Source organism: Cervus canadensis, chromosome 16, assembly GCF_019320065.1.
Source record: "Cervus canadensis isolate Bull #8, Minnesota chromosome 16, ASM1932006v1, whole genome shotgun sequence".
NCBI classification, from domain to species: domain Eukaryota; kingdom Metazoa; phylum Chordata; class Mammalia; order Artiodactyla; family Cervidae; genus Cervus; species Cervus canadensis.
In genome coordinates, this window is record NC_057401.1 from 17,832,350 (window position 1) to 17,856,727 (window position 24,378).

Here is a 24,378-nt window from a genome sequence, read left to right on the forward strand (position 1 = left end):
ACATTATGTGGATTTCTACCTGGCCAACTCAAACTTGGTCCTCTGGTTTTCTAGCTTATCTGCATATCTTATAGATATCTTCTTCAGTTGCTTATTATGTGGCTTATCACTTGGACTAGACTCAAAGCTTTAAGGTCAAGAAACCTGTCTTTTGTGTCTTTGGAATTTCCTCTATAGCTTGAGTATGACAGTTGTGTCCGCAGATGGTGTATAATGAATGTTCCCTAACTCACTGGATACTTCCAGATTGAAAAAAAGTTATTCAATTTTTCTTCTATTATTAATATGTGTGTGCCATATTCTGAAATAGCTGTGAAAGACCAGATAAGAGAAAGGCTAGAGGAACAAGTTGCAGACGCAATAGTGAGAATGCAAAAGATCTTTAAAAATGTCTTGAGATAAATAATAAAGATGGTAAAAGTAATAATGATATAACAACTTTCCATTTCTGTAGCACTTGATTCTTCTGAAAGCACTTTCAGATAATAAAGAAGAGTGGGATAAAGGTAGTAATAGAAATACATGCAAGGAAAATAGTAAGGAAATGCAGAGATAAAAAAGCAAAACAACAAGAGAAAGGCAACGAAAATAAAGCCAAAAATAAAGAAATGGAAGGAGAATTTACTAACAAACTGGTGCAGTTGTTGGCTAAATTACCCACTGACAGAGTGTCAAATATTTTAAATGTTGGTATTCTTTGAGCAGGTAGAGTGTGCCATCCAGATCACAGCATGTTTTCACTTGTGTTCTACCAGACAGTGGGAGAGGGAGTGCCCTGGACTCGCTAATGCTCTCCATTTTTTTAATAAAAATTAATTTCTATTAGAGTATAGTTGCTTTACAATGTCACGTTAGTTTCTACTATACAGCAAAGTGGATAGCTATACATATACATATATGCCCTCTTCTTTGGACTTCCTTCCCATTTAGATTACCACAGAGCAGTGCGTAGGGTATTCTGAGCTCTATAGTAGGTTCTTATTGTTGTTCAGTTGCTTAGTCATGTCTGACTCTGTGACTCCATGGACTGCAGAATGCCAGGCTTCCCTGTCCTTCACCATCTCCGAAAACTTGCTCGAACTCAATGTCCATCGGGTTGATGATGCTATCCAACCATCTCATCCTCTGTTGTCCCCTTCTCCTCCTGCCTTCGATCTTACCCAGCATCAGGGTCTTTGTAATGAGTTGGCTCTTGGCATCAGGTGACCAAAGTATGTGGATCTTCAGCTTCAGCATCAGTGCTTCCAATGAATATTCAGAATTGATTTCCTTTAGGATTGACCGGTTGGATCTCCTTGCAGTACAAAGAACTCTCAAGAATCTTCTCCAACACCACAGTTCAAAAGCATCAATTCTTTGGCACTCAGTTTTCTGTATAGTCCAATTTTCACATCCATTGCATGACTACTGGAAAAACCATAGCTTTGACTAGATGGACCTTTGTTGGTAAAGTTATGTCTCTGCTTTTTAATATGCTGTCTAGGTTTGTCATAGCTTTTCTTCCAAGGAGCAAGTGTCTTTTAATTTCATGGCTGCAGTCACCATCTGCAGTGACTTTGGAGGCCAAGAAAAGAGTCTGTCACTGTTGCCATTGTTTCCCCATCTGTTTGCCATGAAGCGATGGGGCCGGATGCCACAATCTTAGTTTTATACACAGTGTTGTATATATGTCTGTCTCAATTTCACAGTTCATCCTATGTTTGTTCTCTATGTCTGTGTCTCTGTTTTGCAAATAAGATCATCTATACCATTTTTCTAGATTCCACATTTATGCATTAATATATGACATTTGTTTTTCTCTTTCTGACTTACTTCACTCTGTGTGACAGACTCTAGGTCCATCCGCATCTGCATAAATGACTCAATTTTGTTCCTTTCTATGACTGAGCAATATTCTATTGTATATATGTACTACATTTTTAAAAACTTTTAATTTTGTATTAGAATATAATTGATTAACAGTGTTGTGGTAGCTGTACCACATCTTCTTTGTCTTCTTATGTTGAAGAACATTTAGGTTGCTTTCCACGTCCTGGCTGTTGTAAATAGTGCTGCTGTGTACATTGGGGTGCATGTGTCTTTATAAATTACATTTTTCTCTGGGTATATGCCCAGTAGTGGGTTTTCTGGGTCATATGGTAGTTCTGTTTTTAGCTTTTTATGGAGCCTCTGTACTGTTCTCTGTAGTGACTGTATCAATTTACATTCCCACCAACAGTGCAAGAAGGTTCCCTTGCCAGCATTTATTGTCTGTAGATTTTTTGATGATGGCCATTCTGACCTGTGTGAGGTTATACCTCATTGAAGTTTTGGTTTGCATTTCTCTAATAATTAGTGATGTTGAGCATCTTTTCATGTGTTTATTGGCCATCTGTGTGTCTTCTTTAGAGAAATGTCTATTTAGATCTTCTTTTGCCCATTTTTTGATTGGCTTTTTTTATTATTTTTTTTAATATATTGAGCTGCATGAACTGTTTGCATATTTTGGAGATTAGTTCTTTGTCAGTTGCTTCATTTGCAAATATTTTCTCCTATTCTGAGGGTTGTTTTCTCGTCTTGCTTATGGTTTCTTTTGTTGTGCAAAGGCTTTTAAGTTTAATTAGGCCCCATTTGTTAATTTTTGTTTTTCATTACTCTAGGAGGTGGTTCAGAAAAGATCCTACTGTGATTTATGTCAGAGAGTGCTCTGCCTGTGTTTTCCTCTAATAAGAGTTTTATAGTGTCTGGCCATACATTCAAGTCTTTAATACATTTTGAGTTTCTTTTTGTGTATGGTGTTAGAGAATGTTCTAATTTCATTCTTTTACATGCAGCTTTCCTTTTTTCCCAGCATCACATATTGAAGGGACTATCTTTTGTCCACTGTATGTTCTTGCCTCCTTTGTCATAGATTAGGTGAGCATATGTACGTGGGTTTATCTCTGGGTTTTCTATTCTGATCAGTTGATGTATATTTCTGTTTTTATGCCAGTACCATCTTCACTCTTGTTCACTAGGGTTTTTTATTGATTATAGTCTGGCATTCTGTACTCCAGACATTCTGTCTACATCATTAAAAAGATGCAGACGTGTGAGTGATACTCAACCTCAGTAGCTCATTTCAGTGATTTCACAGAAGCTCAGTTATGCTTGCTGTGGAGAGTACCGTCGATTTCTGATCCTGTTGTAAGGTTCTGAAAACTTCTCAAGCTCAGGAGGCAGGTCTTACATTACTGTCAATAGTACTGAATGTGGTAACTTATTATAAAGTAGTTCCAAGAAGATGACATCCCAACTATATTCTAGAACTGACCAGAGGCCACAAAAGGTCCTAAAATGACCTTTATTATTGCTTTGGAGGGATAAGCTACATATTTTAAAAGATATTTCAGTAAGGTGACCTACTTGCATTTTGATAGTGGCAAGCTTCTCTACTTCGGGGTCTGTTTTGTTCAGATATTATGTTAACTTTAGTTGAAGGGCATATGACCCACACCAAAGTGTCAAAATTAGTATATTTTTAAGAGAAAGTCAGAATGAAAGATAAGAGTGATGGCCAAAGATAAAACTCATCAAATCCTTGGAAAGTTTTCTCACATTCAAATGAAAAAAGAGATCAGATCTTTCTTCCTTTGGGAACACTAACATGGAGACTGACTTTTAATTGCTTTCTATGCTGTTGAAAGCACAGATCAACTATTTTCAGGATTCAGAGATAAATACCCATGTTCTGGTAATAATTTGACTTCTCACACTTAAGGTTTTGAAACCATAGAGAGCTCTTTCCTTTGTTGGGTTGAAGACCTGCTAGGGTTTTGGTCCTTGCTCTGGCCTAATTACTTAATCTCTTTTGGCCTCAATTCCCTCAATTGTAAAGGGGAATAATTATATCTGTCCTTTATTATAATGATAATTTTCATTTCTAAATGTCTACCATGTGTCAGATACCGTGCTGTGCCTTTGGCATATGTTACCTTTAAATCTCTCATCAATTCTGCAAGGAAGGAATAATTATCACTCATGTTTTGCAGTTGAGAAAGCCAAGGCTTAGATTCCTCAGGAGCCTGCCTGAGGTCACACAGCTAAGAGGTGGCAAAGTCAGGATAGAAACCTTCATGTGTGTGGACAAAAGCCCCTTCTCAGTCCTCCATGAGACTTCAAATTCATTTAAAATGCACATTTAGGGATATATTTGGAGAATAGAAAAGTTCTTTGTAGATGCATGTTCTTATTACCATTATCATCCTGATGAATATAAATCAGTCAATGTGTATTTATTGAATTCCTTACAGGAATGATTCCCTGGTAGCTCAGATGGTAAAGAGTCTGCCTGAAATGTAGCAGACCTGGGTTTGAGCCCTGGGTCAGGAAGATCCCCTGGAGAAGGAAATGGCAACCACCCACTCCAGTATTCTTGTCTGGAAAATTCCATGGATGAAGGAGCCTAGCAGGTTACAGTCCATTGGGTTGCAAAAAGTCAGACACGACTGAGTGACTAACACTTTCACTTTGCAGGAAGTTAGTACTGAATCAGATACCATTTTGGATACTCTATGGAATTATGTATTTCCCCCAATGTAGTGTTATGTAAGGTGTATTATAATAACTAAATGTTAAAATAGTTCTGAGTGATATCGCTTTCACTCTGGGAATCAGGTATTAGTTTCTTTTGGATTTTTTTTTGGAGAAAAAAGAAAAGAAGCAAGTATGCTAATCTAAATTGAGTGACTGTTTCAGGAAACAAAAAACAGCTGCGTGTAGTCCAACCTTCAGAGTCAACAAATAAAGGCCCCAGGAACCCTGAAAGCTGATCAGGAAAGCTCCAAAGGAGATGAGAGAAATATACTATAGGGATTAGCAAATTTCTGCTGAAAAATTCATGTGTTCACAAATGTGCTGGACCAACATAGCTTCCGTTGTCTGGTTCTTTGTTTGTTTTGAGTCTTTAATGACCAATAGGGCTGTTGAAACTTAGTCAAAGAGTCTATCCTTGATTTGGAGATATCAGACTTCCTGTGAAAAAGATGGCTGGGAATCCACTCAGCTCTCCTAAAATAAGCACAAAGTTTTGGAAAGAATTTTCTCTTGTGGGAAACATCCTATTCCCAAAGAAGGCCGTCAGCACGAGATGGCTGTTTTTCCAGGGACGAACGAGGGGAACCAGTTGGTTCAGCAGCCATGAATCAATCTTTAAAACAGGTTAACAGGACAGACTCCTCTGTCCTTCTTCCTTGATCTTTTTGGAAGAACTGCTTAAACTTAAAATGAAAGTTCACAAAATTGTGCAGAAGAATCAGGCAAGTGTAGAAATGAGCTATTTCTTATTGTTTCCTCTGTTTCTTTGTGTTCTGAGTACAGATTTAAAAAAAAACCAAAAACCCACCTTGGGAGGTCATTGTGAGGATGAAATAATATAACTCAGGTACATCTCCTGACACAAAACAGTCATCGCTGTTGGATCCTAGGCCATCTCTCCAAAGACGCTCATCCAGTTATTCTTTAAGGCTCAGGGTGAACTATTGGTTCCGTTAGATCACAGGGTATCTAAAGAGTTAAGAAAAATTCTTTCACACTGAAGAAAGATGGTGGAGGCTGTCTTTCTAGACCTCATCAAGGATCTTTGTTGGGTGGAATATAGCCATCGTTTGGGTTTGGTAAGAGCTTTGTGATGGACCCATGTAGAGAAGGAGCTATGCCACCGGATGGCTGGCTGACTGCTTGCCTTTGATTGCCTTGGCCAAATGAATGTGGGGCCACTGACTGACCTCTGCATTTTCCTGCATGGGCAATGGGAGAGGGGAGCCCTTGTCCAGTTCTCCTGTCAGACATTTGGTCACATCTGGCTCTCTGCTGAGTTAAGGCAGAAGCCCACTGGGGAGGATAAGATCACTAGGTGGCCAGGCTTAGTTTTATTCAGCACAGTCTGGATTTCGCTGAACCCAAACAGATAAAATCAACCAAACTAAGGTAATCATCCAAGGGATATTTTTTAAAAAAAATGCTGGATACTATAAGAACTGTCATCAGCCTCATTTTGCTGTTTGGATTTGGTCCTATTCTTTTTTGAGTAGAGGAATAAGAGGGCAGCCTGATATCGTCCACATCATCCTCTAGCTGCAGCCAGTCAGAACTCTGCCCAGTCCCTAGCAGCTAGTGGCCAGCCAGGCATCTGGTCCAGACCCTCTGGGCACAAGTTCCTGAGCCTGGGGGTGAGGTTACTTTGGTCACAATGGCTTTCAACATCATCCTGGCACTGTGGGAAGCAGAGTCAGTGTTTTTAGTTCTGGGGGCTCAACTTAGCTGTGCTTTACTTATGGCCAGTAGCCCTTAGTAGGATGAGCTCTGCTCAGGGAGACAAGGGACTACCTTTTGCCAGTTGATGCCAGCAAGTCACTTTATGTCTGGGGACCTCAGTGTCCATGGAGTGAGGGTATCTCTAACTTGGATCTTATTACAAGCCATCTCTGAATCTGCCTGGGGCACGGAAGTGTGTGTATTTTTCTTTCCTCCCTTCCAGTCTCTGATTTTGCCGATGATCCTCTAAACTGTTCTTGGCCCACCTCTCTTGCATTATCTAAATTTCTCTGTGCAAAAGAACAAGATTAAGTTTGAATGGATCATTGTTTCTTATAAACAACCGCTGATAAAGTCATGAGTTGACCTATTTCCGAAGCAGACAACTGAGGGGAAATTTATGGCTTTCTCTTCTTCAGAATTAACCAGTTTCTTTTCTTGGAACATGTTTTATGGGACTAGACTAATCACCTTGGCGATATGTGGCCGAAGTTCTCTTGGCTGTAGATCAAAGTCTCCGATACACCAGCACAGATAATAAGAAAACAGCACCAGGCAGGATAAAGACTTTACGATGAATTTTGGCATCAGAGTCTAATAGAATGAATTTTTGGAGTCAGGCTCTAGTAAAGTAGAAAAATGAAAGGTATAGTTAATTCCTAGAAAAATTGCAAATGACCAATATATAGGAAAAATGTCTAACTTTCTCTACTAATGAAAGACATGCATATAAAAACAGTCTATCATTTCCCTCTATCGTTTTGGCAGAAACATATATAGTTGGTTAAACCTGGTGTGCCTGTGATGCAGCTGCCTGATGCAAGCTTTTGGTGGGTAGTTGGGTGATATGCACGCTTGCGTGCTCAGTCACATCCAACTCTTTGCAACCCCATGGACTGTAGCCCACCAGGCTCTTCTGTCTGTGGAATTTCCCTGTCAAGAATACTGAAGTGGATTGCCATTTCCTTCTCCAGGGGATCTTCCTGACCCAGAGATCAAACCTGTGTTTCCTGCTTGGCAGGCGGATTCTTTACCACTGAGCCACTGGAGAGAAGCCCCCACCTCTGTGTCCTTTAGGGAAGTTTATTTAACCTCTCTTACTCTTGGTAAAAATGGGAATAATAATACATATCAAACCTCTTAGAGGTTACTGAGGGAATTAGGCAATAAAACACACATCAAGCACCTGGGATAGTGTAACAATATTTTTTTTTTCACACGGTTTCTGTTTTACTTTAATTGTATGAGTACAGGCAGCTGTCTTCCTATGCCCATGATTCAAAGAGAAAGCTAAGAGGGCTTTGAATAGCTTCCATTGACTTAAATGCAGGAAGAACCCTACTTCCAAATATCTGGAACAGTTTTTCCTAAGGCTGCCATGTGTCAGAGAAAGACCATATTGAGTAATTGTTTTCTGAAGGCAGGGGAGGAGAGTGAGTGATTGATGGCTGTTGGGCAGCCTAAAATAATATTTCATTCTTGTCATCCTGACACAGTTTAAGACCAGATGATTTTGGATGGTTCTCCCATTTCCGTCTTCGTTTGGAAGAACAGAGCTTTTGTTACTTAATGCTCTTAAACAACAGAGCTTTGTTCTATACTCAGGAGCATACAAACTAAACAGAAGATTTCCTTAAGGGCCATCCTATTTGCTGTGAGGAGTGATTCCCAGTGGAAACTAGACGTGGTTAGCTCCAACCATCTGTGGACGGCCCACATCATCACAGAGGAACTTAGCCAAAACCCAAGGAAGCATGGCAGCCAATCAGATTGGGGATTTACTTCTCCTGTTCTGTGCTAACATTGGCGGACTCAGCCATTTAAAAATGCCCTGCTTACTTGGGCCCTGCTTTGTCCTACGAAACAAATAATCTTGTATTGCTTTCTTTGAGGCAGAAAAATGAAAATGCCAATATTTTTAATGTTTTTTGCTTTTGGGAACTTCTGGTTCGTAGACAATTGTTTCAGACTGTTATCTGTTCAGAGCTGTTGATACTGTGGAATGAGGGTGGTAATTAAGGCTCAAGAGTTCTCATCAAAGGTTAATAGATCACTAGAAGGACACAAATTAGGTTCTCTCTGTCCTGTATCCCTGTTTTCAGTTCTCTTTCCTTGCACTAAACCAGCTTCTGGCTCGCTGCCACACTGCCACACCCATGTGCAATTTTCATTTAACAAAGGTCAGGTCTGAGTAGAATATATGAAGTTGGGATCAATTCCAAATGTTAATAATTACAGCTAGTAAGTATGGAGCACTTTGGAACATGCCAGGTTTTGTGTTAAATGGTTTGCATGCATTATCTCGATGCTTCTCAAGGAGTAATCCATGATGACTGACTTTACAAGCCTGGGGTTGGTTGGTGGCATGTATGCCAGTAAAATTGCAGATTCCTAGGTTCCATTCTACACTTGTGAGTTGAGCGTCCTGTGGTGAGGTCAGAGATGTATGACTTTAACAAGCACCTTCAGCAATCCTGATGCACAAGAAGTTCAAGAACCTATGCGTTATTTTTCAAAGCAAATGGGGCTCAAGTGCGATCTGCTTTCTGTGCTTACATTTTTAGGGCAAAAAAAAAAGCAAAAAAAAATCCTATGGACTGGGAGATGTGGGCGACTGATGCCTGTTAGTAGTTGGTGGTTATGAATGTGTCCCTATGGCCAGCGTGCTTTTGAGATACCAAGTATTTGTCTCTATTGTGAGAGGATTAAAAATTGAGGTCTTCTCTTGACTGATGGTAGCCTGTGCTCTGAATATAGAGAGGGATGCCTCAGGGACTACAGAGGCAAGACTGCGTGAATGTTTGCATGGATTGTGTACTGCCCAACCAGATGTGGTGGCCTTGCCCCAGGAGTGAAAGCTTGGCATTCTCCCTGGCCCAGGGGTAGCCCTCTCCTTAGAGGAGAAGGTAACTGATGTGCTGGTGTGGGTCTCAGGGACCAGGAATCTCCGCCTGCCTTTTGTTATCACGCTCCAAGGGGCCTGAAATCTCCAGGGTTGTAAATTCCTTGGTTCTCGGGTTTATGTCTAGAAAGCCTCTATTAAAATGAAGTGCCACATGGAAGGTAGCAGGGACATTTAATCATAGTGGCGCAGACTGGTTTAATGTGGTTTCTCTGGGGGTTCATTTGGTGGGAGGGGAGGACAGGCTCCTTTGCAAGCCACTTTAGTGGAGGAAGCTGAGAGATTAACAAAACTATTTTTTTTTTTTTCTTTTGAGGGGTGAGGCACAGGTGGAGTGGGAGAGGCACTAAAGATACACTGGACCCGTGTCCCAATTCTGAAGGTTATCCTCCACCACACTGTTTTCTTAATTCTTCAGCCCCTCCCATCCTCCTTGTCTTGGCGTGTGTCCAATGCCCAACGCCTGCCCCCTCAGTCGCAGGCTTGGACTGCAGCAATATTGTGGGTAGCGAGAGCTCAGTGGCATGAGTGGGCTGTGGAGAGAATGGACACATGAAGTGGCCCCCTCTGGAGCTGAGGCAGCATAGTAGGGTGGGGGAACTAATCACTCACTTTTGGAACTGAGACCTCCTTCCTTTGGCATTCCTCTCCCAGGAGCAGGATAATTAGAATAAGGAGACTTAGTTTAACTCATTCAGCTCCCTGCCAGGCCCCATACAAAGCTTTCACGTATGCAGTCATTTCTAGCATCCTGGGTAGGCCTCCTTGTGTTTCTTTATCAACTTGTTGAGAAAGACCAGAGATGAGGCTGGTCATGGGACTGTTGAGTCTTAACATTTGATTTTTTGGGATCTTGAAGAAAGTACCTTGGATTTCATTTTGAAAGTGTTTTTTTTTTTTGCTAAACTGAAAATGTTCCCCAGTTTTCTCCCTGGTTATTTGTCCTGCTAACTCATGTGGTAAGTGGTGCTGATTCATGAATTTACCATCAGGGAATAAGCACCCTCCATGGAGAGGAGGTGGCAGGAAGGGGTTTGCTCTCAAGGAGGGGCATGTCCTTGGTCTTGGTGGTCGGTGCTGCGGAAGGGCACACAGATGGAGACATGCGTCCTGGGAAGCACAGCAGTCAGACAGCGCAGGGTCCCTGAGGGCCTGTGAGCAGTGAGAGGTGGCTGGCCGGGTTTGACTGGGCAGGGAAGGAGATTAAGGGTGAGACCACTGACGAATGAATGCAGGAATGTGGGAATGAAAGAGTGCAGCAGGCCGTTGTCCATCCCTAGAGCAGCTGTTCCCTTACCGAGCAGACTCTGTGTTTTTCTCTGCACCTCCTCAGTAAGTAAGCTGAAGTTCCAGTTAATAGTCTCCTGAACTGAGAAATCCCCTCTCCCGGGAGGAGAGGAGATAATTAGCTTCAGTGTTCTCTCATATCTATGCTGAGAAGTCAGCATGGATTCTAGACATGGTTCCTGTCTTTGGCTAATCATCAGAGCTGTTTGTGACAGGTCTCTCTTCCCCCCCCCCCCGCCTCCTTTCAACTCTTTTTTGATTAGGGTACCATGACTGAAATGAATGGCTTCCATTATTTTTTTGCCTTCATGCAGGAATCTTTAAACCAGGCTGAACTTTGGACCAACTAGCATATGAATCATGTCTACTACAATTACCCTTTCTGTGTAATTTCCTAGGTTAGTGCCATTGTGCGACACAATAAATGTAGAACAGGGTTGAAAATGTCAAGTGATAACCAGACAGGAGAATGACAGTCAACAGACCCACCTCCTTGAGCTCTCATCTCAGAGGCCTTAAGACAAAACCTTACTTACATAAATATTTCCCAAAATAAGATATGATGTTAATAGATATATTTTACATTTGACTGTTCAGCAATCCAACTCCATTTTGGATCTTGTGTACATTTATTGCAATGAACTTATAACAATTATGATACAAATGACAGTTTTCTCTTAATGAATGTTTATTATGTAATAGGCTCAGTTCTAAGCAGGCTTTGCCCATTTAATCTTCACATCAGCCTCAGGAGGTAGTTACTGTGAGTGGCCCATTTTACATATGGGGAAATTGAGGCACAGATCTCTTAAGTAGCCTGCCCAAAGTCCATATATAAGAATCAGAACTGAAATTTGAACCCAGGTAGTCTAACTCAGAGTGTATGCTGTCAACCTCCATGCTATTAACATAATGCTTATGCATTGCTTGAAGAGGTGGTTTTGGCACCAAATATGAAGAATGCAACCCTTCAAACCTTTCTCTTACAAAATTTAAGTAATTGCATGTTTTGTGTATGTAATTTTGAATGACTTAACATCTCATTACCAAGAAGAAGAGTTTTGACAATATATGAGCACAAAAAGTTGTTGATTTAGGTTAATCTTTTTTTTTTTTTTTTAGGTTAATCTTATGTGTAATATGGTTTAGAATCTTGTCACATGCATGGTTAGTATGTTTCCAAACATTCATGTTCTCAGGTAATTAAAAAGCAGCCACAAAAATTTCCCCCCACGTGCTGAGAACAAGTTTGATTATGAGGTCTATGTGCCCAGATGATGTGTTCTGTTAAACCAAGAATATAAGCTTAATCCCTGCAGTGACCACAGAGTCATAGCTCTTGTAACCATGCCTTTTTATTTAAAAGAAATTTTGTTGTTGTTGTTGCTTTGTCAAGGTGAGCAGGCCTTCTAGCTGATGTATTTCTAAGTAATTGCTTCTCTTTCTGTTAACACCACAGACACTGGCTCCAAGAGTTGACGTTTGAACTGTCCGCAGTTGCCCCCCACCAGCAACCTAGTCCAAGATCTAGGGTTTCTTTAGGAGGAGTCCAACCTGGTGAAAACAATGGGGCTATTTATCCATTTCACCTGGAGCACAGTTAACCTCTTGCCAACCTCAGCAGGTCTGACACACCAATTTGGTGGATCTGAATGTTTCTTAAGAGTTTTCTCATAAGCGACTCCTTTGGTCACATAAACTGCAGGGCAAGGCAGATTAGCTTGTGGGCCTAAAAACTGTTCTTGGCCCAGATCTAGGGACACTTTTCAGTCAACCAGACCTGCTCTGATAGTTGAGATGGGTTGATGGCTCTTGGTTCAGATAAAAGGTTTGCATTGCTGAGTACTTTTCTTTAATTGGGATCATCTGAATTCTTGTCTATGAGATGGAGATCCAGGAAATGAATTAAGAACAGAATTTAGCTGTCTGAATGACCTTTGTGTACCGTGAACCCTCTTGGTGCCAGGTGTGACAGCCAACAGCTATTACTTGATGGTGATGATGGAGGTAGTCTCTCCAGCTAGAGCCTGCTAGCACAAGCCCTGCTGGATTGGAAATGATGCCTCCTATAAGCAGACTTTAGCACACTGCACTAACAACTTTAGGAGAAGATTAGAGTATCGGCATGTATTTTGAAGTTTCCTCCTTCATTGCATTGTTTTTTTTTTTTTTTTTCATTGCATTGTTTTAAATAGGGCATTGAGATCTAATTGGCTTACGTTGGATTGTACTGAGACATCACTTCCTTCCTTCCAGTGTGAGGTTTTCCCTGCTATGTGACCACTCCAGGTACTAAATATCTACCCTCACCCCCAATTGCCAAGTAGCAGTAACATGTCTCAGGCTATCATGCTTATTATGATGATTGGAGGGAAGGCCATGCTGGTCTTTTAGAAAAGCTCTCGTCATGAATGTGTTTTTGGTTGAACATGGCTTGCTAACAGATGAACAGCTTGAAGCTGAATCAAACAAAATCTTTGGTGTTTGTAAGTGTCAAGGTGCCAGGGGTCTGTCTGAAACTGAGCTTTATGTTGACACAGAGAATGTCCAGAAGCCATGAAAGCTTCTGACTCAAGGACTTGCTAGTTGATTGCTGGCCATTGTCTTGAGTAGAGAGATGGTTATCTTCAAAGTTGTCAAAGGTAAAGTTTTCCTATAGGAAATTTCTGGGCAACTATCATGTGAAATAATTTAAATGCCTTAGTTTAGAGTATCTTTGGTCTTGCCTGTTGAAAAAATGGAGATTTGAATGTTGGAATTTGAAGAGATTTTAACATAATTTTATTTGGGGAATGAGAAACAGGAAATTCTGGGTGTTGAGGATTCAATGACAAAATTCTGGGTGTTGAAGTTTCAATGACAACGTTACCTTAAGGGCGTGCTTTCCCTTTCAGACTAGATCATCCTTGTTATTGTTGAGCAGAGGGAATCACAGTTTTAACAACCTGGCTTCCCTCAGAAGTGTCAGTTCTCACAGGGTCACCGTGAGCAGCAGCACTGTCAAGTAAACAAAGGTTTAATTAAGTAAAAAATATTTAAATGTAGTGAAATAGTCCTCCCTGGTTAGTCACAAGTTGGACAATTCAAAGAACAGATCTTGGGGGGATTATGAATGGATTACTTTTTCTATTCCCCGTGTTTCTGTTTTTCTTCTTGCTGTCAAATCTCAAGTTAAATTCAGTCAACCATCTAGAGCAAACAAAAAGTGCATAAATGTCTTTTCTGTTCCTATTCCTTATATTTCATTACTAAACAAAGCAAGTTTCCCTTCCTGGCTTCTTCCTTTGGGAGCATATAAAACTGACACGATTTATATTGTGGAGGTTCTGCTGTCACTTTGAAAGCATAATGATTGATTTTGTTATTTACAAGTTTTTACAATGATTTTTTGGTTGCTAATGTTACACTTGCTATAAAATTTGCTGAAGAGACACATCATTTGTTGAGGGTTTGGAAGAATTTGTCATTAGGTAAAGTATGTCACATATCTAAGGGTGTATGTTAATTCCATTAAAAATTTTTTTTCTTTGCTCACCTCTTATGACTTAAAAATGTTTGCCACAGATGCATTAATAACTACAGTTTGGAAGTTTGGTATAACAAGTAATTGGTATTACTAATACTTCAAAATGTGATGGGAAATATGGAAAATATTGCAAAGAAAACAGAAACCTAGGCCATGGGAGGCTATGCCAACTGGCTCTTACATCATTTTCTGCCCCAACAATCCCACCAAGGTACATTCTGGTACATGCTATATAGCCTAAGTATTGTGGGCCAGTATAATAACCCATCTTCCTAATTTACTGTCTGAGCACAGTTATTCCTTTTAAGACACTAAAAGCGTTTAATTGTACTCATGAAACCCCTTTTCTCTCTTCCCTGCCTGAGCTGCCTTTATTCTTGTTTCTGTGGGTGGGTGAAAAGGCTGTCCATCTGAAAAGATAGCTCTCAAACCGTTCTGGAAAATGATCTCTCTTCCTCCACAAATGATCATTTTGGTTTTAAATTTATTTCAGGTACATTAAGCCTCCCTGGACTCATACTCAATAACAAATGATCCTACAATAGATGAGATTAGAAAAAGGTAAAATGAGATCAAAGCGGACCTAGTTGCTGGAGTGACTTAATGCATATTATTTTGACTCAGCATTACACCCACTAAAAATAAAAGGAAAGATGAAAATTACCTTTGGGTTTTTGCTGCTGTGGTTGTCCTCCGAGTCCCAGGGGTACCTGGGTCCTTTAAGGCCGGCGGGGTTGGTCTTGCCAACGCATAACAGATCTTGCTCCAGGTGAAGTTGCATTTCCCCGTCCTCTGTCGTGCTTCCCTTGGGCAGTAAAGCTATCATTTTTTTCTGGCCTTGCAAGGGAAAGTGATTCCAGATAAGCTGAGTGTTATGTGGAATATCTCATCTTTGTTGTTCTAGTGCAGCCCTTTCAGCTTTCCAGAGCCAGTCAGACTTGTTATGAGGAGCTAAGTGATTGGCTGGATCTGGGGCTCAGTTTCATAAATTATAGCCCAGCGTACGCGGAGCACAAGTCCTATAGTCACTCTAGTTCAGAGGCCTGCCAGCTCCTGCTTTAACGCATGTGTAGTCGTAACTGAGTTCTAACACGGCCTTGGATGTTTCTGTCCTAAATAGCTGACATTGCATCTTCAAGACTGTGTGAGTAATCCTGACTCTCTCTCTTTTTTTTTTTTTTAAAAAAAACTCCGTAAATTAATTACATGCCCTGAGAGGGAGTGATGGTAATTAGAAAAATACTGAAGTAGTAAATGATTCATTTTCAAGGTGCTGTTTTCTGGGTATCAAGTTCAATGCAATTAATCGTAAAGCTTCTAAGACCTGGCAGGATTATTCCAGCTTTTTTTTTTTTTTTTGCCACGAATCAGAGTCAAGCTGTATTTTGAAGGAGGCTCTTCATCAATGCATTTGCTAGCTGGGTTTGTTTTGAGGGGTCTGGAAAGTGAGAAAGGTCCAATATGAGCAGGTTAGAACAGATTGCTGGAGTCAAAGCCACAACTGAGAGCCCTTGAGTCCGGCAAGTTTCAAGACTTCCCACCCACATGGTCCACAGTTAGGAGGGAGCAGTCATGACAGGCAGTCCTTTTGGGACACAGGTACACAACACTCAGATCACAGAAAGAAGAGAAATGTGAAATGACAGCAAAGCTTTTCTTTACTGTCACCTGAAGCTGCACCAAGACATATTCTATGGATAACTAGAATATTTTTACATGTGTAAAAATGCTCCTCAGTGGTTCTGTTTATATGGTGGGGAGCTGAATGAGAACTCCCTAGCTTGTGTGTCTGTGTGTCTGTGTGTTTTTTTAAAAGCCTTTTAAGAAGCATATTAAACACACAGAAACAACGACAGTAACAGAAGAAAGTACGTGGATTGGAATGTGTGGTCAGAGCAGATCAAATTATCCCAGGGAAGCCGTTGTTAGGTTTGTGTAATTGCTGGGGGTGACTTCTGTTGCTAACCAGGCTGAAGATAAAGCCGGAGCAGATTGAGGGGAGAACCTAGAAAACATCAGCATATTATTACCTTCTATAGCATATACTGCAGGATAGAGTTAATACTGAGTATAGACTGGTGAGGGTAAGTAGTTCATGTTTTACTTTTAAAACATTATTGATTTCTCCTGTCATTAAAAAAAAGAAAGTCAGGCTTTTGTCTATGAAGTTAATCATTAGAAATAAATAATTTTTCTTCCACATAATTTTTATATCTTTCTCAATACGGCACAAAGTTAGGTAATTTCTTACAATTTTGGGTTGTTTTCTAGTTTGCTTTTGTCTAAGTTTTTCATCTTTAGACTTGAGATACAATGTATATTTTTGTGCTGTACATAAGCCTCAAGCATAAATCATCTGAACAGTTTTTAAAATCATGGGTTTCTGTGGCCAGTATAAATTTCTAATAGCTACAGTAGTTACTTGCCAATTCCTATAAAAATATTATTTTTATACCTAAGAGCAGTTTATTTTTGGTCACGCCTATTTAAACGACTGACATGATTTGGTCAGTAGGAAAGAAATAATAGTTATGCTTTTTGCAAAATTTTATGTTTCATTCACTTTGGAAATGCAAAATTTTGTTGTTAAAATATTTTTGCCTTCTAAAATGTGACCCCTTTTAGGTCACAGCAACAGATGAGGTTTATAAAAGGAGAGAAAAATAATTAACATGGAATCCTTTTCTGTATTAGCCAAGTATGTGTAAAGTAGTTTTAAAACGTGTAATTCTAATACATTCTTTTAGAAACATGCTTACTGTGAAGAAAGAGTATGAGCTTCTAATTGTGATAGTGATAAGTTCCTTTATTTAGTTTCCATGGCTGTAGACACTAATAGTAAGAGTTGACAGTCATTACTTTATGTCTTAACTGACTATATCAGTGGAAGAAAGGAGTGCATCTATTGAAGGACTGTAATCTCACCCCTCCAGGTGGTTCGGGGCCCCTGTAGAGTAAGAAGTGGGGAGAGTGGAAACAGCTTTCTCTGAACTGGTTTCCGACCTTTAAGCTGGCTCCTTTTCTCAACGTAGTGTCAGTATAGCTTTCTTGCTGTAGCTATCACATTCCCTCCCACCTCTTCATGACTTCCTTCTTTATAGTATTAACTTGAGCTCTGGTTGAGATGAATCAAATACAAATGACCTATGCTTAGCTATCGGATATTAATCAGCTGCTCATGCAGTTCATAAAGGTGTTTAGAACATGGCTCAGGGAAATTCTGTTGGGAGTATTGACATCTTGCATTGGTGCTTCCTTTAGGACTTTAGCCTCTTCAGTTCTCTGGGTTCACATCTGTTTTACATGAAAGGGCAGGACATTAAGAAAAGAAAGAGGAAAGGAATACCAGGGGTCCAGGGGACAGGTATCTGTGAGCAAGATATTGTGCAGAAAGGAAACATTTTCCAAATAGCAGTAGCTGGTCTCTTTTCCCTCTGCACTTTATTTTCTATCGCCATTTTTGTCTGACTGTGGAAGTTCTTTGGCAGATAAGGTTCTATAAAACTATGTATATCTGCCATAGACAGATGGATTTGACAAAGATATATCCAACAAGGAATGTATTACATCATGAACTTGCAAAGCACTCATGAATGCAAATTGGCTTAAGTAATATTTCTTGATTGAATTACATTTTCCAGGGTTTCATTTGGTGAATTTCACTTTTGGAAAGATTTGCTCTTCTCTAAGACATTTTTTTCCAGTGTTATATATAGAACTACTCTTTTTGCTTACTCTTGCTGAAGAATTTAATTATCCTTAGTTGGCGTTTTCAAAAGACTTGCTGTCCCACCTGGAGCTTGTTTTAAAGAAAGTAGAGCAAAACAAAAAAAACCTCTCCCTCTCCCAACACAGAGTTAAATGCTTTAGATTTGTATGATTCCCTGTGTTTGTGGAGCTTGACACTACCCCTTGGAAGAGGAGGAGCTTTCATTTAATTAAAAAATCAATTTTTCCACTTTAATTATAAAATATATGCAGGTGATATAATTTTCTGTTATACTGGTCACAAGCCAAAATTGTATCCCTCCAATTTCAGGAAGCAAATTGACTTAGTGAATTGATCTGGGAGTTAGCGAGATCATGCTCAAGTCTTTAAATTTTTTTAAGCCTCAGTCTCTACGTCTGTAAAATGGAAATAATGGTATATATCTTGGTGTTTTACTGTATTGGTAACATATCAGCAGCATGATGAGAAAGTGCCGATTAAAGAATATTTTAGTTCTTTGGGCTAAGATAATGGCGTTATTATCATTACAAAACCTCATAGCATTGGTTAGCTTCCTTTACTTCTAAAAGTATATCCCCAGAAGTTCATAGCACTGGCTAGCTTCCTTTGTGTCTAAAAGTATCCCCAGAATTGAAAAAATACTTTTTAGAGAAAAGGCAGTCTTCCGTGTTTGATCTTGAAAAATTACAAAGGTTTTCAGAGCCTGAGTCCTTATCTGTTACTTGAGTATAAAAATAACAGTAGGGTTACCGTAACAATAAGAAAGTGATATTGTATGTGAAAATATATTTAGTAAACTTCTAAGTGCCTTGTAAATGTTACTTATGTATCATCAGGGTGTTAATAAAAAGTGTAAATAGTCAATTTTTAAAATGGAAAATATCACATACATTTCTTTTTCTTTAAATTGTATAATTCTGTTTATATAAAATGTACAGAATAGGCAATTTCATAGAGACAGAAAATAGATGAATGGTTATAAGGCATCGGGGGAAGAATGTATGAGGCGTGACTGCTAATGGGACCTACAAATTTCTTATTGATTAGCTTTCTTTTTTTTTTTAATAAAGGTTATTCTTGATTTTTCTTGTTTGTAACTTTAAACTTTTTATTTTGTATTGGAGTATAGCCGATTAGCAGTGTTGTGGCATGTGTGGCTGAGTCCCTTCGCTGTTCACCTGAGTTTGATTAGCTTTCTCAGCTACGTCTGCTTCCCTCCAACAGGGTAGATTAAGCTGTGACTTTCCTTCCATTTAGATATAGTGCAAAGCTAATATTCAGATAAGCATTCCCTCACAGTCTGCATTTAGAACTGTTAATGACAAAGTTTTAGAGGGCATAGTTTCCTCAGAAGAAAGAGTGACTTAGAAAATTTAGATTGACAGATGTTCTTGAACTTTTTATTATTGTGTTTTCTCTCTTTATTAAATTTAACTAACAAAATAATCATGTACGTTAAGGTGATGCTTAATCTGTGGGCTTTTCATCCCAGGAATAAAATGAATGCTCAAGATGACTTTCTGAACAATTTAGAAAGTTCAGTCAACAGTTTTGAATCTCAGATTTTTAACTGGTTCTATTTTGAAAGGTCATCACACTTTTTTGGATTATTGGCCATGGGTGTGTCCTACATTTCAGCTGCTTGAATGCAGCTGTTGTTAAAGAGTTTAATTATTTCCTAATAGTACTGTTGGTGAGTCTGAAACAGTTCTACCATGTATAGAATCTTATTTTTTTTAGATGAAACTATATAGGATGCACAATAAGTAAAACAAAAAATGAAATGAATTTTCTCCGATCTTTATCCTGCATACTTCTCCCAACAATTATGAGAGAACCTTCTGGAAATGAAGGAATATAATTTGTAGTATAGTATTTAAAATTAAACAAAATTTTTTAATTTATTTTTTACTGAGGTATAGTTGATGTGCAGTAGTATATGTTTCAGGTGTACAATTTAGTGATTCACAATTTTGAAAGATTATACACCATTTATAGTTATTATAAAATTTGACTATAGTTCCTGTGCTGCATAATATATCCGTGTAGCTTATTTATTTTATACATAGTAGTTTGTACCTCTTAATCCCTTATCCTTGTCTTGCACTTCACTCTTTCCCTCTCCTGCTGCTAACCACTAGTTTGTTCTGTATACCTGTGAGTCTGTTTCTGTTTTGTTAATATTCACTAATTAATTTTTAGATTTCACATTTATGTAATAACCACATTATGTCTGACATATCACAGCATAATACTCTCCAGGTCTGTCCATGTTGTTGCAAATGGCAAAATTTCATTTATGGCTGGGTAGTATTCTTACGCCACATCTTTATTCATCTGTTGATGGACACTTAGGTTGCTTCTATATCTTGGCTATTGTAAATAGTGCTTCTATGAACATTGTGGTGCCATGTATCTTTTTGAATTAATGTTTTTGGTTATTTTTGGATACATATACCCAGGAGTGAAATTGCTGGATCATATGGTAATTTGGTTGTTCAGTTCAGTTGCTCAGTCATGTCCGACTCTGTGACCCCATGGACTGTAGCATGCCAGGCTTCCCTGTCCATCACCAACTCCTGGAGCTTGCTCAAATTCATGTCCATCAAGTTGGTGATATATCCAACCATCTCATCCTCTGTCGTCCCCTTTTCCTCCTGCCTTCAATCTTTCCAGCATCAGGGTCTTTTCTTAATGAGTCAGTTCTTCGCATGAGGTGGCCAAAGTGTTGGAGCTTCAGCTTCAGCATCAGTCCTTCCAATGAATATTGATTTGCTTTAGGATTGGCTGGTTTGTTCTTGCAATCCAAGGGATACTCAAGAGTCTCCCCCAACACCACAGTTCAAAAGCATCCAATTCTTTGGTGCTCAGCCTTTATGGTCCAACTCTCACATCCATATATGACCATTGGAAAAACCATAGCCTTGACTAGACGAACCTTTGTTGGTAAAGTAATGTCTCTGCTTTTTAATATGCTGTCTAGGTTGGTCATAGCTTTTCTTCCAAGGAGCAAGCATTTTTTAATTTCATGGCTGCAGTCACCATCTGCAGCGATTTTGGAGCCCAAGCAAATAAAGCCTGTTTCCATTGTTTCTTCATCTATTTGCCATGAAGTGATGGGACCAGATGCCATGATCTTAGTTTTCTGAATGTTGAGTTTTAAACCAGCCTCTTCACTCTCCTCTTTCACTTTCATCAAGAGGCTCTTTAGTTCCTCTTCACTTTCTGCCATAAGGGTGGTGTCATCTGCATATCTGAGGTTATTGGTATTTTTCCTGGCATTCTTGATTCCAGCTTGTGCTTCATCCAGTCCAGCATTTCTCATGATGTACTCTGCATACAAATTAAATAAGCAGGGTGACAATATACAGCCTTGACATACTCCTTTCCTGAATCAGTCTGTTGTTCCATGTCCAGTTCTAACTGTTGCTTCCTGACCTGCATACAGATTTTTCAGGAGGCAGGTAAGGTGGACTGGTATTCCCATCTCTTTAAGAATTTTCCACAGTTTGTTGTGATCCACACAGTCAAAGGCTTTGGCATAGTCAATAAAGCAGAAATAGATGTTTTTCTGGAACTCTCTTGCTTTTTCGATGATCCGGTGGATGTTGGCAATTCGATCTTTAGTTTCTCTGCCTTGTCTAAAACCAGCTTGAACATCTGGAAGTTCTTGGTTCATATACTGTTGAAGCTTAGCTTGGAGAATTTTGAGCATTACTTTGCTAGTGTGTGAGATGAGTGTAATTGTGCAGTACTTTGAACATTTTTTGGGATTGGAATGAAAATTGACTTTTTCCAGTCCTGTGGCCACTGCTGAGTTTTCCAGATTTGCTGGCATATTCAGTGCAGCACTTTCACAGCATCACATTTTAGGATTTGAAATAGCTCAGTTCTGTTTTTATTTTTTGGAGAAACCTCAGTACTGTTTTCTGTAGCAGCTACACCAACTTACATTCCCATCCACAGTGTACAAGGATTTCTTTTTCTCCAAATCCTTAATGACATTTGTTATTTGTGGTCTCTTTGGTGATAGCCATATTGACAGGAGGGAGGTGTTATCTCATTGTGGTTTTCATTTGCATTTCTCTGATAGTTAATGATGGTGGGCATCTTTCCATGTGCCTGTTAGCCATCTGTATGTCTTCTTTGAAAAAATGTCTATTCAGCTCCTTTGTCCATTTTTAATTGGGTGGTTTGTTTTCTTGATACTGAGTTGTGTGAAATGTTCATATATTTTGTATATTAACTGCTTGTTGGTCACATTATTTGCAAATATTTTCTCCCATTCCATTAGTTGTCTTTCATATTGTAGATGGTTTCCCTTGCAGTGTAAAAGCTTTTAAGTTTAATTAGGTCTCATTTGTTTAATTTTGCTTTTATTTCTTTTGCTTTACGAGACAGATTTAAAAGGTGTTGCTGTGATTTATGTCATAGAGTGTTCTATGTTCCCTTCTAGGAGTTTTATGGTTTCAGGTCTTGCATTTAGCTCTTTAAGCCATTTTGAGTTTATCTTTGTATATGGTGTGAAAGAATGTTCTAATCTCATTGTTTTACATGTATCTGTTAATTTTTCCAGCAACATTGTTGCAGAGACTATCTTCTCTCCTTTGTATGTTCTTGCCTCTTTTGTCCTATATTAATTGACCAAGGGTACGTGGATTTATCTCTGGGCTCTCTATTCTGTTTCACTGATCTGTGTGTCTGTTTTTATGTCAGTGCATGTCTGCATGCTCAGTCATGTCTGACTCTTTGTGACCCCATGGACTGTAGCCTGCCAGGCCCTTCTGGTCATGAGATTATCCCAGCAAGAATACTAGAGTGGTTTGCCATTTCCTCCTCCAGGGGATCTTCCCAACCCAGGGATCAAACCCGTGTCTCCTGCAACTCTGGCATTGGCAGGCAGAATCTTTACCACTGAACCATCTGGGAAGCCCTTTTGTGCCAGTACCATACTTTTTTAAAGAACATTTTTATTACTGTAACTTTATAGTATAGTCTGAAGTCAAGAAGCATGATACTTCCAGTTGTGTTCTTTCTCAAGGTTGTTTTGGCTATTTGAGATCTTCTGGTTTTACATACAAATTTTAAAGTTATTGTCCTATTTCTGTGACAAATGCCCTTGGTATTTTGACAGGGTTTTCACTGAATCTGCAGTTTGCCTTGGGTAGTATTCAGTTCAGTTACTCAGTCGTGTCTGACTCTTTGCGACCACATGAACCGCAGCATGCCAGGGTAGTATAGTCACTTTAATAATATTAATTCTTCCAAGCTATGAACATGGTATATATTTCCATCAGTTTGTGTTGTCTGCAACTTATTTCATCAGTGTCTTATAGTTTTCCAAGTATAGTCTTTTGCTACCTTTGGTAGGTTTATTCATAGGTATTTTATTCTTTTTGATGTGATGGTAAATGGGATTGCTTCCCTAATTTCTCTTTCTGATAGTTAGTTCATTGTTAGTGTATTGAAATGTAACAGATTTTTGTGTATTAATTTTTAGTCTATGATTTTATTAAATTCATTGATAAGCTTTAGTACTTTACTAGTTTTTTGATGGCATCTTTAGAATTTTCTATGTATAATGTTTTTCCATAGTGACATGTTTTACTTCTTTATTTCCAATTTAGATTTCTTTTTTCCCTTCTTACCTTATTTCTGGGGCTAGGACTTCCAATACTATGTTGAATAAAAGTGCCAAGAGTGGGCATCCTTGTCTTGTTCCTGTCTTACAGGGAATGCTTTCAGCTCTTCACTGTTGAGGATGATGGTATTTGTGGGCTTGTCATAGATGGCAATTTATTAAGTTCCAGTATGTCCCCTCTATAAGCACTTTCTGGAGAGATTTTATCATTGATGGATGCTAAATTTTATAAAAAAATTTTTCTGCATCTACTGAGATGATTGCAGTACATGTTGAAAACTGCCATCTGGAACCATTGTCATGACTTTCTTCTACCTTTAATGATTGGATAAGACACTCTTCAGTAATTTGAAATTTTAATTAAGACTTTTATTTTAATGTAAAATTTTAATGAAAGACTCCTGCCCCCAAGTTTATTGAGATACAATTGACATATTACATTGTGTATGTTGAAGGCATACAATGAGTTGATTTGATACATTTACATATAGTAATCCTCTCTTGTCCAAGGTTTGACTTTCTGTAGTTTCAGTTACCTGAGATCAATTGAGGTCCCAAAATATTAAATGGAGAATTCCAGAAATAAACTATTTATCAGTTTTAAATTACATGCCATTCTGAGTAGTGTGATGAAATGCCATTCTGCTGCATGTCTCACCCTGGATGTGAATTATCACTTTCCCCAGCATATCCTACTGGTTAGTCACTTAGTAGATGATTATCAAATCAGCTGTAATGGTCATAGTGTTTGTGTTCAAGTAACATTTATTTTACTTAATAGTGGCTCCAAAGTTCAAGTAGTGATGCTGGCAATTCAGACAAACTTTATTATAGGTAAGTATGTATAGAGAAAAGTAGTAGGTAGAGGGTTTGTTACTATCCATGGTTTCAAGCATCCCCTGGATCTTGGAACATATCTCTCAAGGATAAGGGGGGACTGCTGTATTGTAATGGAGAAGGCAATGGCACCCCACTCCAGTACTCTTGCCTGGAAATTCCCATGGACGGAGGAGCCTGGT

The 24,378-nt window shown here is 39.0% G+C and overlaps 1 protein-coding gene and 1 long non-coding RNA gene across 2 annotated transcripts in view; one reads left to right on the forward strand and one right to left on the reverse strand.

Moving 5' to 3' along the window:
- Positions 1 to 13,220: 13,220 nt before the first annotated feature.
- On the reverse strand, positions 13,221 to 14,974 carry LOC122454251. Its single transcript, XR_006273352.1, has 2 exons — positions 14,653 to 14,974; positions 13,221 to 13,459 (listed from the first exon to the last, which is right to left on the reverse strand). It is a non-coding gene; the product is annotated as an uncharacterized LOC122454251 (long non-coding RNA).
- A 50-nt stretch (positions 14,975 to 15,024) lies between these two features.
- Positions 15,025 to 24,378, forward strand: part of PDE4D (phosphodiesterase 4D) — a 1,564,543-nt gene continuing 1,555,189 nt past the window's right edge. The window contains exon 1 of the mRNA XM_043488571.1: positions 15,025 to 15,132. The gene's annotated coding sequence lies outside the window, so the exon portion shown is untranslated. The remainder of the gene's footprint in view (positions 15,133 to 24,378) is intronic.